The sequence below is a fragment of the Aegilops tauschii genome, chromosome 5 (genome assembly GCF_002575655.3).
Source record: "Aegilops tauschii subsp. strangulata cultivar AL8/78 chromosome 5, Aet v6.0, whole genome shotgun sequence".
NCBI lineage: Eukaryota > Viridiplantae > Streptophyta > Magnoliopsida > Poales > Poaceae > Aegilops > Aegilops tauschii.
Genome location: NC_053039.3, coordinates 45,801,481 through 45,811,549, shown reverse-complemented (window position 1 = coordinate 45,811,549; position 10,069 = coordinate 45,801,481).

The window sequence follows — 10,069 nt, the reverse complement described above, 5'->3', positions numbered from 1 at the left end:
TACGAGTTTGGCCTTCAGTTAAAACAATGTGGAATAATTTCACAAATTCATGCCACCTGGAACACCACAACATAATGGTGTGTCCGAACGTCATAACCGTACTTTATTGGATATAGTGCAATCTATGATGTCTCTTACCAATTTACCACTAATCGTTTTGGGGGTTATGCATTAGAGACAGCTGCATTCACGTTAAATAGGGCACCATCAAAATCCGTTGAGACGACGCCTTATGAACTGTGGTTTGGCAAGAAACCAAAGTTGTCGTTTCTTAAAATTTTGGGGTTGCGATGCTTATGTGAAAAAGTTTCATCCTGATAAGCTCAAACCCAAATCGGAGAAATGTGTCTTCATAGGATACCCAAAGGAGACAGTTGGGTACACCTTCTATCACAGATCCGAAGGCAAGACATTCGTTGCTAAGTATGGATCCTTTCTAGAGAAGGAGTTTCTCTCGAAAGATGTGAGTGGGAGGAAAGTAGAACTTGATGAGGTAACTGTACCTGCTCCCTTATTGGATCACAGAAATCTGTTCCTGTGACTTCTACACCAATTAGTGAGGAAGTTAATGATGATAATCATGTAACTTCAGATCAAGTTACTACCAAACCTCGTAGGTAAACCAGAGTAAGATCCGCACCAGAGTGGTGCGGTAATCCTGTTCTGCAGGTTATGTTACTAGACCATGACAAACCTACGAACTATGAAGAAGCGATGGTGAACCCAGATTCCGCAAAATGGCTTGAGGCCATGAAATCTGAGATGAGATCCATGTATGAGAACAAAGTGTGGACTTTGGTTGACTTGCCCGATGATCGGCAAGCCATAGAAAATAAATGGATCTTCAAGAGGAAGACGGACGCTGATAGTAGTGTTACTATCTACAAAGCTAGACTTGTCGGAAAAAGGTTTTTTTCAAGGTGTTGACTACGATGAGATTTTCTCACTCGCAGCGATGCTTAAAGTCTGTCCGAACCATGTTAGCAATTGTCACATTTTATGAAATTTGGCAAATGGATAAATAAAACTGCATTCCTTAATGGATTTATTAAAGAAGAGTTGTATATGATGCAACCAGAAGGTTTTGTCAATCCTAAAAGGTGCTAACAAAATATGCAAGCTCCAGCGATCCATCTATGGACTGGTGCAAGCATCTCGGAGTTGGAATATACACTTTGATAAGTTGATCAAAGGATATAGTTTTATACAGACTTGCGGTGAAGCCTGTATTTACAAGAAAGTGAGTGGGAGCACTACAGCATTTCTGATAAGTATATGTGAATGACATATTGTTGATCGGAAATAATGTAGAATTATTCTGCAAAGCATAAAGGAGTGTTTGAAAGGAGTTTTTTCAAAGAAAGACCTCGGTGAAGCTGTGTCACGACCGGTTTTTCAATAAAAATATTTATTGAGAGACCAATCCCTTTTACGGACCACTAAAGAAGAATTTCTTTTCACTGGTAGACAATATCTTCGTCACAGAAGAAAATACCAGGAGTACCGAACATAATACAAGGTTGAGCGGAGACTGCCCAAACAATTTATTACATGCACACCATTAAAACATAATGGCGGATAGGGTGGCATAACTACTAACTCATGATAGAATTGGTGGTGGAAATATCACCGCGAAGTGGGAGACAAGACTCCTGAATCTAACAGCTCTTCAAGCGTCGGAGTGAGGCTCGAGGAGACTTATTACGGGTGGCGGAAGCGTATATAATACAAGTGACCAATATCCAGGATCACGCGGGACTGACTGGGACTCCTCTAGGCGTCGGACTCACTATCAAACTCTTCATCCACGAGATCGCCTTCGTCAACATCTGGACAAATCAACAAGCCAGGTGAGTACTATGAAAGTACTCGCAAGACAGTTCGGACTTAAGATATAACAAATGTAAACATGATGCATATGAACAGATTAACAAGTGCATTCAGACATAGAGATAATATTGCATGGGAAATAAAAGAGAAGTCGGGCGGTAGTCCTCCCGAAATACCAAAATAAATACTGAGGGCCAAGCGAGTGTCTGAATGACTCCTCAAGAGGAAAATGCAAGAATAACAATGCCGCAGTCGGGCGGCAAGGCGACACCACATAAAGGGCTTATAATGGGAAAATAAAAGACAGTGCGTGCCACAGTCGGACGTCTGAGCGACATCACATAAAGGGCTTATATTGAAAGTAAAAGACAAACATGCCACAGTCGGACGTCTGAGCGACATCACATAAAGGGCTTATATTGAAAGTAAAAGACAAACATGCCACAGTCGGACGTCTGAGCGACATCACATAAAGGGCTTATATATCAAAACTTGATATCTCAGTAGCTCAAGAATTCAAACACTGCAAGGTCATAATCAGATATAAACAACAGGGTTAGTCCAACCACGGAATAACGTTCAACCAATATAAAATTCAAGCTTGTTCACCGGGAAAATACCACGAGGACTTGACATAGATATGGGTTCACTGATCACGGTCCTTGACCACGGATACGATGACTCGGAAGGATTTGACTCTGCAGAGTTTGTACTTTAACCACAGCCAACGGATTTCAGTAGTCACGGGGACTAGTTCCGTTTACGGTGTTTTGGAAGAAACACATCTAACCAGTACACACCCATTCAACATTCCGAAGCCAGGAATCACCCTCGGCAACGTTCAAGAAAAACCTTGAGACGGGGAGGCTACAACCTCGCGTAGCATGGGATCAAATTTCTATACGCGCGCTCTAAGGGGTGCCCCCCTCTCGGTCCCAACCGGAAACACCCATGCCCCCTGACCGGATGACTGGCTTTAATCCAGGGCCATGGAACCCTCATCCCGGCCCCTCTATTTGGTGTGTACACGGAAAGAGGTTACCAACTTACTAAACCGCATTCTGGCAGAAAACATGTGGTAGCACGGAAGGGGGAAGAACGATAACGTGACTCCGTCCACGTTAACGTCGGAATTTATCGGATGACGTAAGGCTGGCATGCTACAACAGTACCACCTTACTGCCCTTCATGTCACCACATGACTAGGCCATCTCTCCTCAGAGATCATAGTAACTCCGGAACACACGGGTAGTTGCCTTACATGCAACGAGATACTCACCGATGCTCATATGCCATGCACAACCATTCAAGCAAACATGCAAAACACCTATCATATCAAAGGTTCAAACATGCTTGCCTGGTTCGGAGAAGTCGGAGTCTAGCTCGGCGAAGTTCGCGGCTCCGTCACCTCTTCCGGAACCTACGGTATAGCGAAAATGCATACTAACGTGAAAACCAACGCGTGAATAAAAGTTGTCTCAAAAATTTCCAAATAAATCCTATAAACTAGACAAAAATATAAGACTGTCAGAAAAAGAATCACTCAAAAATCACTTTTTATTTAAAAGTTATAAGAGTTTTAGTCCAGGGACTAATCTGTGATGAAACAGAAAATATCCAGGGACTCAACTGAGAAAGCAGAAAACGGTTCGGAGTAAAAGACGTCAGCCAAAAGAGAAAACGTACTCTGCCCGAAGGCACCAACAGAAAACGGTTCGCGGGGAAAGAAAGAGAGGCTGACGTGGGGGGTCCACATGTCAGGTTCAAATCCTCGCCGGCGCCCGAAGGCTGCGGTGGTCGCCGGCGTCGAACCACGGCGAGTCAGGGAGATCGGAGTGTACCAAGTGGTTCAGTGCGTCCTTCCGCGTCGGTGGGTGGTGGACTTGGTCGTCGGAGAGCACCACGTCGACGGCGACACTTTCTCCGGCGGACGGCGGCTCGGGCGATGGTGGAGAACTCCGGTGGGTGCAGCAAACTCCGAATTGAAGCGCGGGTCAGAAGGATGGATGCACTAGAGAGCTACTGGCAAGAGCTGGGGGTTAGGGATGCACGCACGGGAGCGAATCGAGCTGGCTCCCGTGGCGGGTCGCGGCGGCCGGAGTTGAGGAAGAAGGCTCCCTCGGGGCTCTTCCAGTGGCTAGGCGGGGTGTTGGAGGTGTGCAAAGGTGGTGTGGGTTCGAGGTGGAGCTCGGGGCCTCTATTTATAGGCGATTCGAGGGGGTGGCCGTGAACGGGATCGCTCCGGCGAGCAATTACGGCGAGGCAGTGGCTTGGCAAGGAGTTTAAGTGGCCAGGCAGCATCAGTGAGGTGTACTGGTGCCGTTCCCCCGCTAATCCTAGTCGGTCTTGGCATAATGGCGCCGGTCCACGGCGGGGTGGCCGTACGGGAACGGCGGCGGCAGAGAGCGCGCTCCGCGCCCAGCGGTTCACGACGAGGGTGGCAGCGCGCACTGGGGAGTGGAAGACCACGCGGCGGCCTCCGGTGGCTTGGGCGGCGCTGGACGGCGCCGTCTGCGCTGCGCCTCTCTCTGGCGGCCGCAAAGCCGCCGCTGGCGTCGGTCACGGGGCGGCGCACCTCCTCCTGCTCGTCGCCGACGCCCGCAACCTTCCAGGCGCTCGTGCGGTGCAGAGGACAAGGGGGAGGGGACAGGAAACACGGCGACGCCGGGGCACTGGCGAGATCGACAACAGACACTGAAGCAACGACAGTAGTTTCAGACACTGTTAACTGAACTTGACTGAACATTATAGAAACAGTGTCCAGCAGGTGTTCGATGAAATGATTTGGCAAGTAGAATTTTTTTCCTGGAGCTGGGACTTGGTGAGGTGAGTGCACCCAGAGGCTGCCTGATTTTTCTCAGATTTTTAGGAGAAGCATTTGAATGAATTTCATCAAATTTGGAAAATCTGGTCCAAACTTGCAGCAGGTGTAGTTTGAAAAATTTGAACTGAAGACCAGTGGATCTTCATGGATTTTGGTTGAGGGTTCAAAGGACTAGGAAGGGAAATTGGTTTGGGGGCAAAAATCAAAACAGAAAGGGTAGCTCCTTTGTAAATCTCCAAGGATCAAGATAGAAGGCAGAAATAATATTTAATAAGAAATAAATGGAAATAAATATATGGAGAGGTCCCACTTGCTGGTTTTGAAGTAAAACATGATCCAAAGATAAGGAAAGGTTTATGTGAGGGGATTTACACTTAGGTCATGGCAAGGGAGATTTTTTGAAAGTGGAAAAGGATCATTCCAAAAGCCATAGGACTTTTCAAAGGAATTTTCAAAAGACATTTTTTTCAAGTGAAAAGCATTTTGGTTTGTGTCCAAATAAAAAGGAAAAATTCTAAGACCAAATTCAGGTCTTGGGTGAATCCAAAACACTTGTCATAAAAGAAAATATTTTGAGAGGGAGAGTTCCTTAGAAGCAAGAAATTTCAAATCACCTCCCTCAAATCAAATAAAAGTTTTTGAAAAATCCAAATAAAATTTGGGTGTCACAACACCTACCCCCTTAGGAAAAATCTCGTCCTCGAGATTTCAGCTGATCCTCAAATAGATACGGATACTCTGCCTGGAGAAAATCTTCCCTTTCCCATGTAGCTTCATCCTCAGTGTGGTTGCTCCACTGAACTTTGAAAAAATTTGTCGTTTTCTGACGGGTCCTTCTTTCAGACTCTTCCAAAATCTTTACTGGCCGCTCTCTGTAGGTGAGGTCTGGTTGCACATCAATGACTTCATGGGATACATGCTTCTCCGGGTTACTTACACATTTTCTCAATTGTGAGACGTGGAACACGTCATGGACGTCTGACAACACCTTGGGTAGGTCTAGTTTGTAGGCTACCGTGCCTCTTCGTGCAACTATACAGAATGGTCCAATGAACCTTGGGGCTAGGTTCCCCTTATTTCTGAACCGTTGCAGACCCCTCATAGGAGACACTCGGAGATATACGAAATCACCGGGTTCAAAGCTGACCTCACGATGTTTTTTATCGTAATAGCTCTTCTGTCGGCTTTGTGCTGTCTTGAGTCTGTCCCTGATCTGTTTAACTTTCTCCTCGGCCTTCTTGAGCATGTCTGGGCCGAAGATACGACTGTCACCTGTCTCTGACCAATTCAGTGGGGTACGACACCTCCGTCCGTACAATGCTTCAAAGGGTGCCATTTGTAAGCTGGCTTGGTAACTGTTGTTGTAAACAAACTCGGCGTATGGCAAACTTTCTTCCCAACTGGATCCATAGGTGAGCACACAGGCTCTCAGCATGTCCTCTAGGATTTGGTTCACACGTTCCGTCTATCCATCAGTCTGAGGGTGGTACGCTGTACTGAAAGCTAGTTGCGTGCCCAGAGCTTGTTGTAAGTGATCCCAGAATTTAGAGACAAATTGGGTGCCTCGGTCGGATATTATAGTCTTTGGGACTCCATGCAAACAAACTATACGGGAGAGATAAAGCTTGGCCAGCCTTTGTGTGGAGTAGGTAGTCTTCACGGGAATGAAATGAGCAACCTTGGTTAGTCGGTCTGTGATGACCCATATGGCGTCATTTCCGCGTTGTGATCGAGGTAATCCGACGATGAAGTCCATTCCTATTTCATCCCATTTCCATTCCGGTATCCTGTTTGGCTGGAGTAGCCCTGCTGTCTTTTGATGCTCGGCCTTGATGCGCTGACATGAATCGCAACAAGCAATAAATGCGGCTATATCCCTTTTCATACCGTGCCACCAAAATCTTTCCTGAACGTCTTTGTACATTTTGGTTCCTCCAGGGTGGATCGAGTATGGAGCGGTGTGGCTTTCGGTTAGGATTTGTTGCTTGAGTTCCTCAATGTTAGGTACGCAAAGTCTGTCTCCGTACCATAATATTCCTTCACTATCTGTGACGAACTCTGAAGCCTTACCAAGGTTCATTTTCTTCTTTATACCTTCGATGCTGGGATGTCCCTGCTGAGCCTTCTTAATTTGTTCCACTAGGGTGGGTTGTATCTCCAGATTTGATACGGTGCCCTCAGAGACTAACACCATGTTGAGCCTAGCGAACTCTTGCTGAAACTCAGGCCTCAAGTTTTGTGGATGTCGTTGTCCGGGCTGGGGTTCCGACTAAGGGCATCAGCCACTACATTTGCTTTCCCTGGATGGTAGTGAATGCCGACATCATAGTCCTTGACCAATTTCAACCAGCGTCGTTGGCGTAAGTTTAGCTCTGGTTGCGTGAAAATATATTTAAGGCTCTTATGGTCCGTATATATGTCACAACGGTTTCCCAACAGAAAGTGCCTCCACTCCTTGAGTGCATGGATGACCGCTGCTAGCTCCAAGTCATGAGTTGGATAATTTTCCTCATGTTGCCGCAGTTGCCTGGAGGCATACGCGACAACTTTGCCATCCTGCATCAGCACACATCCGAGGCCCTTTCGGGACGCGTCACAATATACTTCAAAACTCTTGTGTATGTCTGGCACAGTTAAGACCGGTGCGGTTGTTAGTTTCTTCTTGAGTTCTTGGAAGCTTTTCTCGCATGCTTCCGTCCATACAAACTTCTTGTCTTTCTTGAGCAACTGGGTCATTGGTTTCGACACAGTGGAGAATCCTTCAATAAATCTTCTGTAATATCCGGCCATTCCCAGGAAACTCCGCACATCTGTTACGTTGGCGGGTGGTTTCCAGTCAAGTATGGCGTTGACTTTTTCTGGGTCTACGGCCACGCCTTCTTGGTTTAATATATGGCCTAGGAAACCAACTTGTCTTAGCCAAAATTCACACTTGCTAAATTTGGCGTACAACTGATGTTTCCTTAATTCTCCCAAAACAATTCTGAGATGCTCAGCATGCTCTTCTGGTGTCCTTGAGTAAACCAGAATGTCGTCAATGAACACCACAAAAAATTTGTCCATGAATTTCATGAACACTTTGTTCATGAGGTGGACGAAATATGCGGGGGCGTTCGTTAGTCCAAAAGGCATCACTGTGAACTCATATAATCCGTATTTGGAGGTAAATGATGTCTTAGGGATATCTTCTGTCCGTACTTTCAATTGATGATATCCCGATCTCAAATCAATTTTTGAGAACACCTTGGCTTGTGCGAGCTGGTCAAACAAATCATTTATCCGTGGCATCGGATATTTGTTTTTGATGGTGACCATATTGAGAGCTCGATAGTCTATACACAATCTCAGTGTCCCATCCTTTTTCTTGGCGAATAATACCGGCGAACCCCAAGGTGAGGAACTGGCTCGAATAAAACCTTTGTCCAGTAATTCCTTTATCTGTTTCTTCAATTCTACCAATTCTGAGGGTGCCATTCTATAAGGTTTCTTATAGATGGGAGCGGTGCCAGGTGCTAGTTCAATGCTGAATTCTATCTCTCGGTCTGGTGGCATGCCTGGTAGTTCTTCAGGAAATACGTCAGGAAACTCCCATACCACTGGAACTTTTCTCAGTTCTGAATGTCCACTTTGTTCAATTTTGGTTGCTGTGACCGTGGTCTTTCTTGAGCTGTAACCTTTATTGTCTTGCCGTGATGGTGCGTGAGAATCACGGTCCGATTGAAACAATCAATAAATCCTTTGTTGGTGGTTAACCAGTCCATCCCTAAAATGACATCCAGTCCTTTGTTTTCCAACACGATAAGATTAGCTTGAAACTGTAGTCCTTCGAACTCTATGATCACTCCTTGGCAGTAACTCTGAGCGATCTCCTTATTTCCGGGGGACTTGATGATCATAGATTTTTCCAAGGGAAGCATCGGAAAACCATGTTGCAAAACAAAACTCTTCGAAACAAACGAATGGGAAGCTCCAGAATCAAACAAAACCGTGGCAGGTACTGTGTTGACAGGGAACGTACCGAGCATGATGTCTGGGGCATTCTACGCTTCTTCCTTGGTCACATGGTTCAGGTGACCCTTCCTGTGGTTCTTGTTGGGATTGAAATTGTTGCGCTTTGGGGCTGGATTATTCCCACCATTGTTCAGCTTGGGGGCCGAGTTCCTTGGTTTTGGGCACTGTTTAGCATAGTGCCCTTCTTCACCACAAGCATAGCATGTGACCCCTGGACGGTACATGAAGTCCTTGTCCCTGGAATGAAGCTGTTTGGTTGGCCTTAGATCAGCAGTCGTGGATCTCCTTGCTTCAGTCCTCTGAGCATCAGTCTTGCTTCGGTTGTTGCGAGCAAGAGTCGTCTTATCCCTCTTTCGCTTACGGATGTCTTCCAGACTACGGCGCTCATTCTCCAAGGTAATGGCCTTGTCAACCAGAGTTTTAAAATCCGGGAAAGTGTGTACAACCAGTTGGCATCTTAGTGCCGGTGCCAGGCCGTCCAAGAATTTTTCCATCCTCTTGTTCTCTGTCATGTGCTCGTCGTAGGCATAACGAGATAGCTGGGTAAACTGACCGTTGTATTCTGTCACTGACATGCCTCTTTGCTTGAGGTCATCAAATTCTCTCTTCTTGATTTTTATGATGCTCCTGGGGATGTGTGCCCCACGAAAGCCTTCCTTGAACTCTTCCTAGGTGATGTTGTGTTCACTGGGATGCATGTGTAGGAAGTTTTCCCACCATGCTGCAGCTGCTCCAGTAAGGTAGTGTGGTGCATAAAGCACCTTCTCATGATCTGAACACTGAGCAATAATCAGCTTTCTCTCGATGTCACGAAGCCAATCATCGGCTTCAAGTGGCCTATCAGTGTGAGCAAATGTTGGAGGGCGTGTCTTCTGCAATTCAGACAGCTTGGAGTGTGGTTGATAGGGCTCACGGTGATTTTCCATATTGATGACGTGATTCATCATCTCTTGGTGCTGTTGCTGGCATTGTTCGAAGAGACGGCATACTTGAGACAGGGCTGCTTCGCTGTCCTGTTGACTGGACTGTCCCTGAGTGAAGTTGTTGCTAGTCTGTGTCCCATAAACTTCTTCTGGCTGATTGGGCATGGAACGAGTCCACGGACGAGACATTTTTCCAGTCTGGGGTATTATTTTGCAAAATTCATGAGAAGAACTGTGTGGCACAAGGAAAATCTTGCAAAGGCAAAAATTTAAAAGACCTCAAGATTTTTCAAGAAAGCATAAACGATTTCGCACGGAGAAGAACTGCTTAACACAAATCTTACACGCGAAAAGAAAACACATGATACAGCACTCATGATGTGCGTACACAATCCTGACATGTTATTAGACTAGCACACTCCTTCATAAACAAGCGTACACACTACTACAAACTAACGCACAGATAAAACACATCATACAA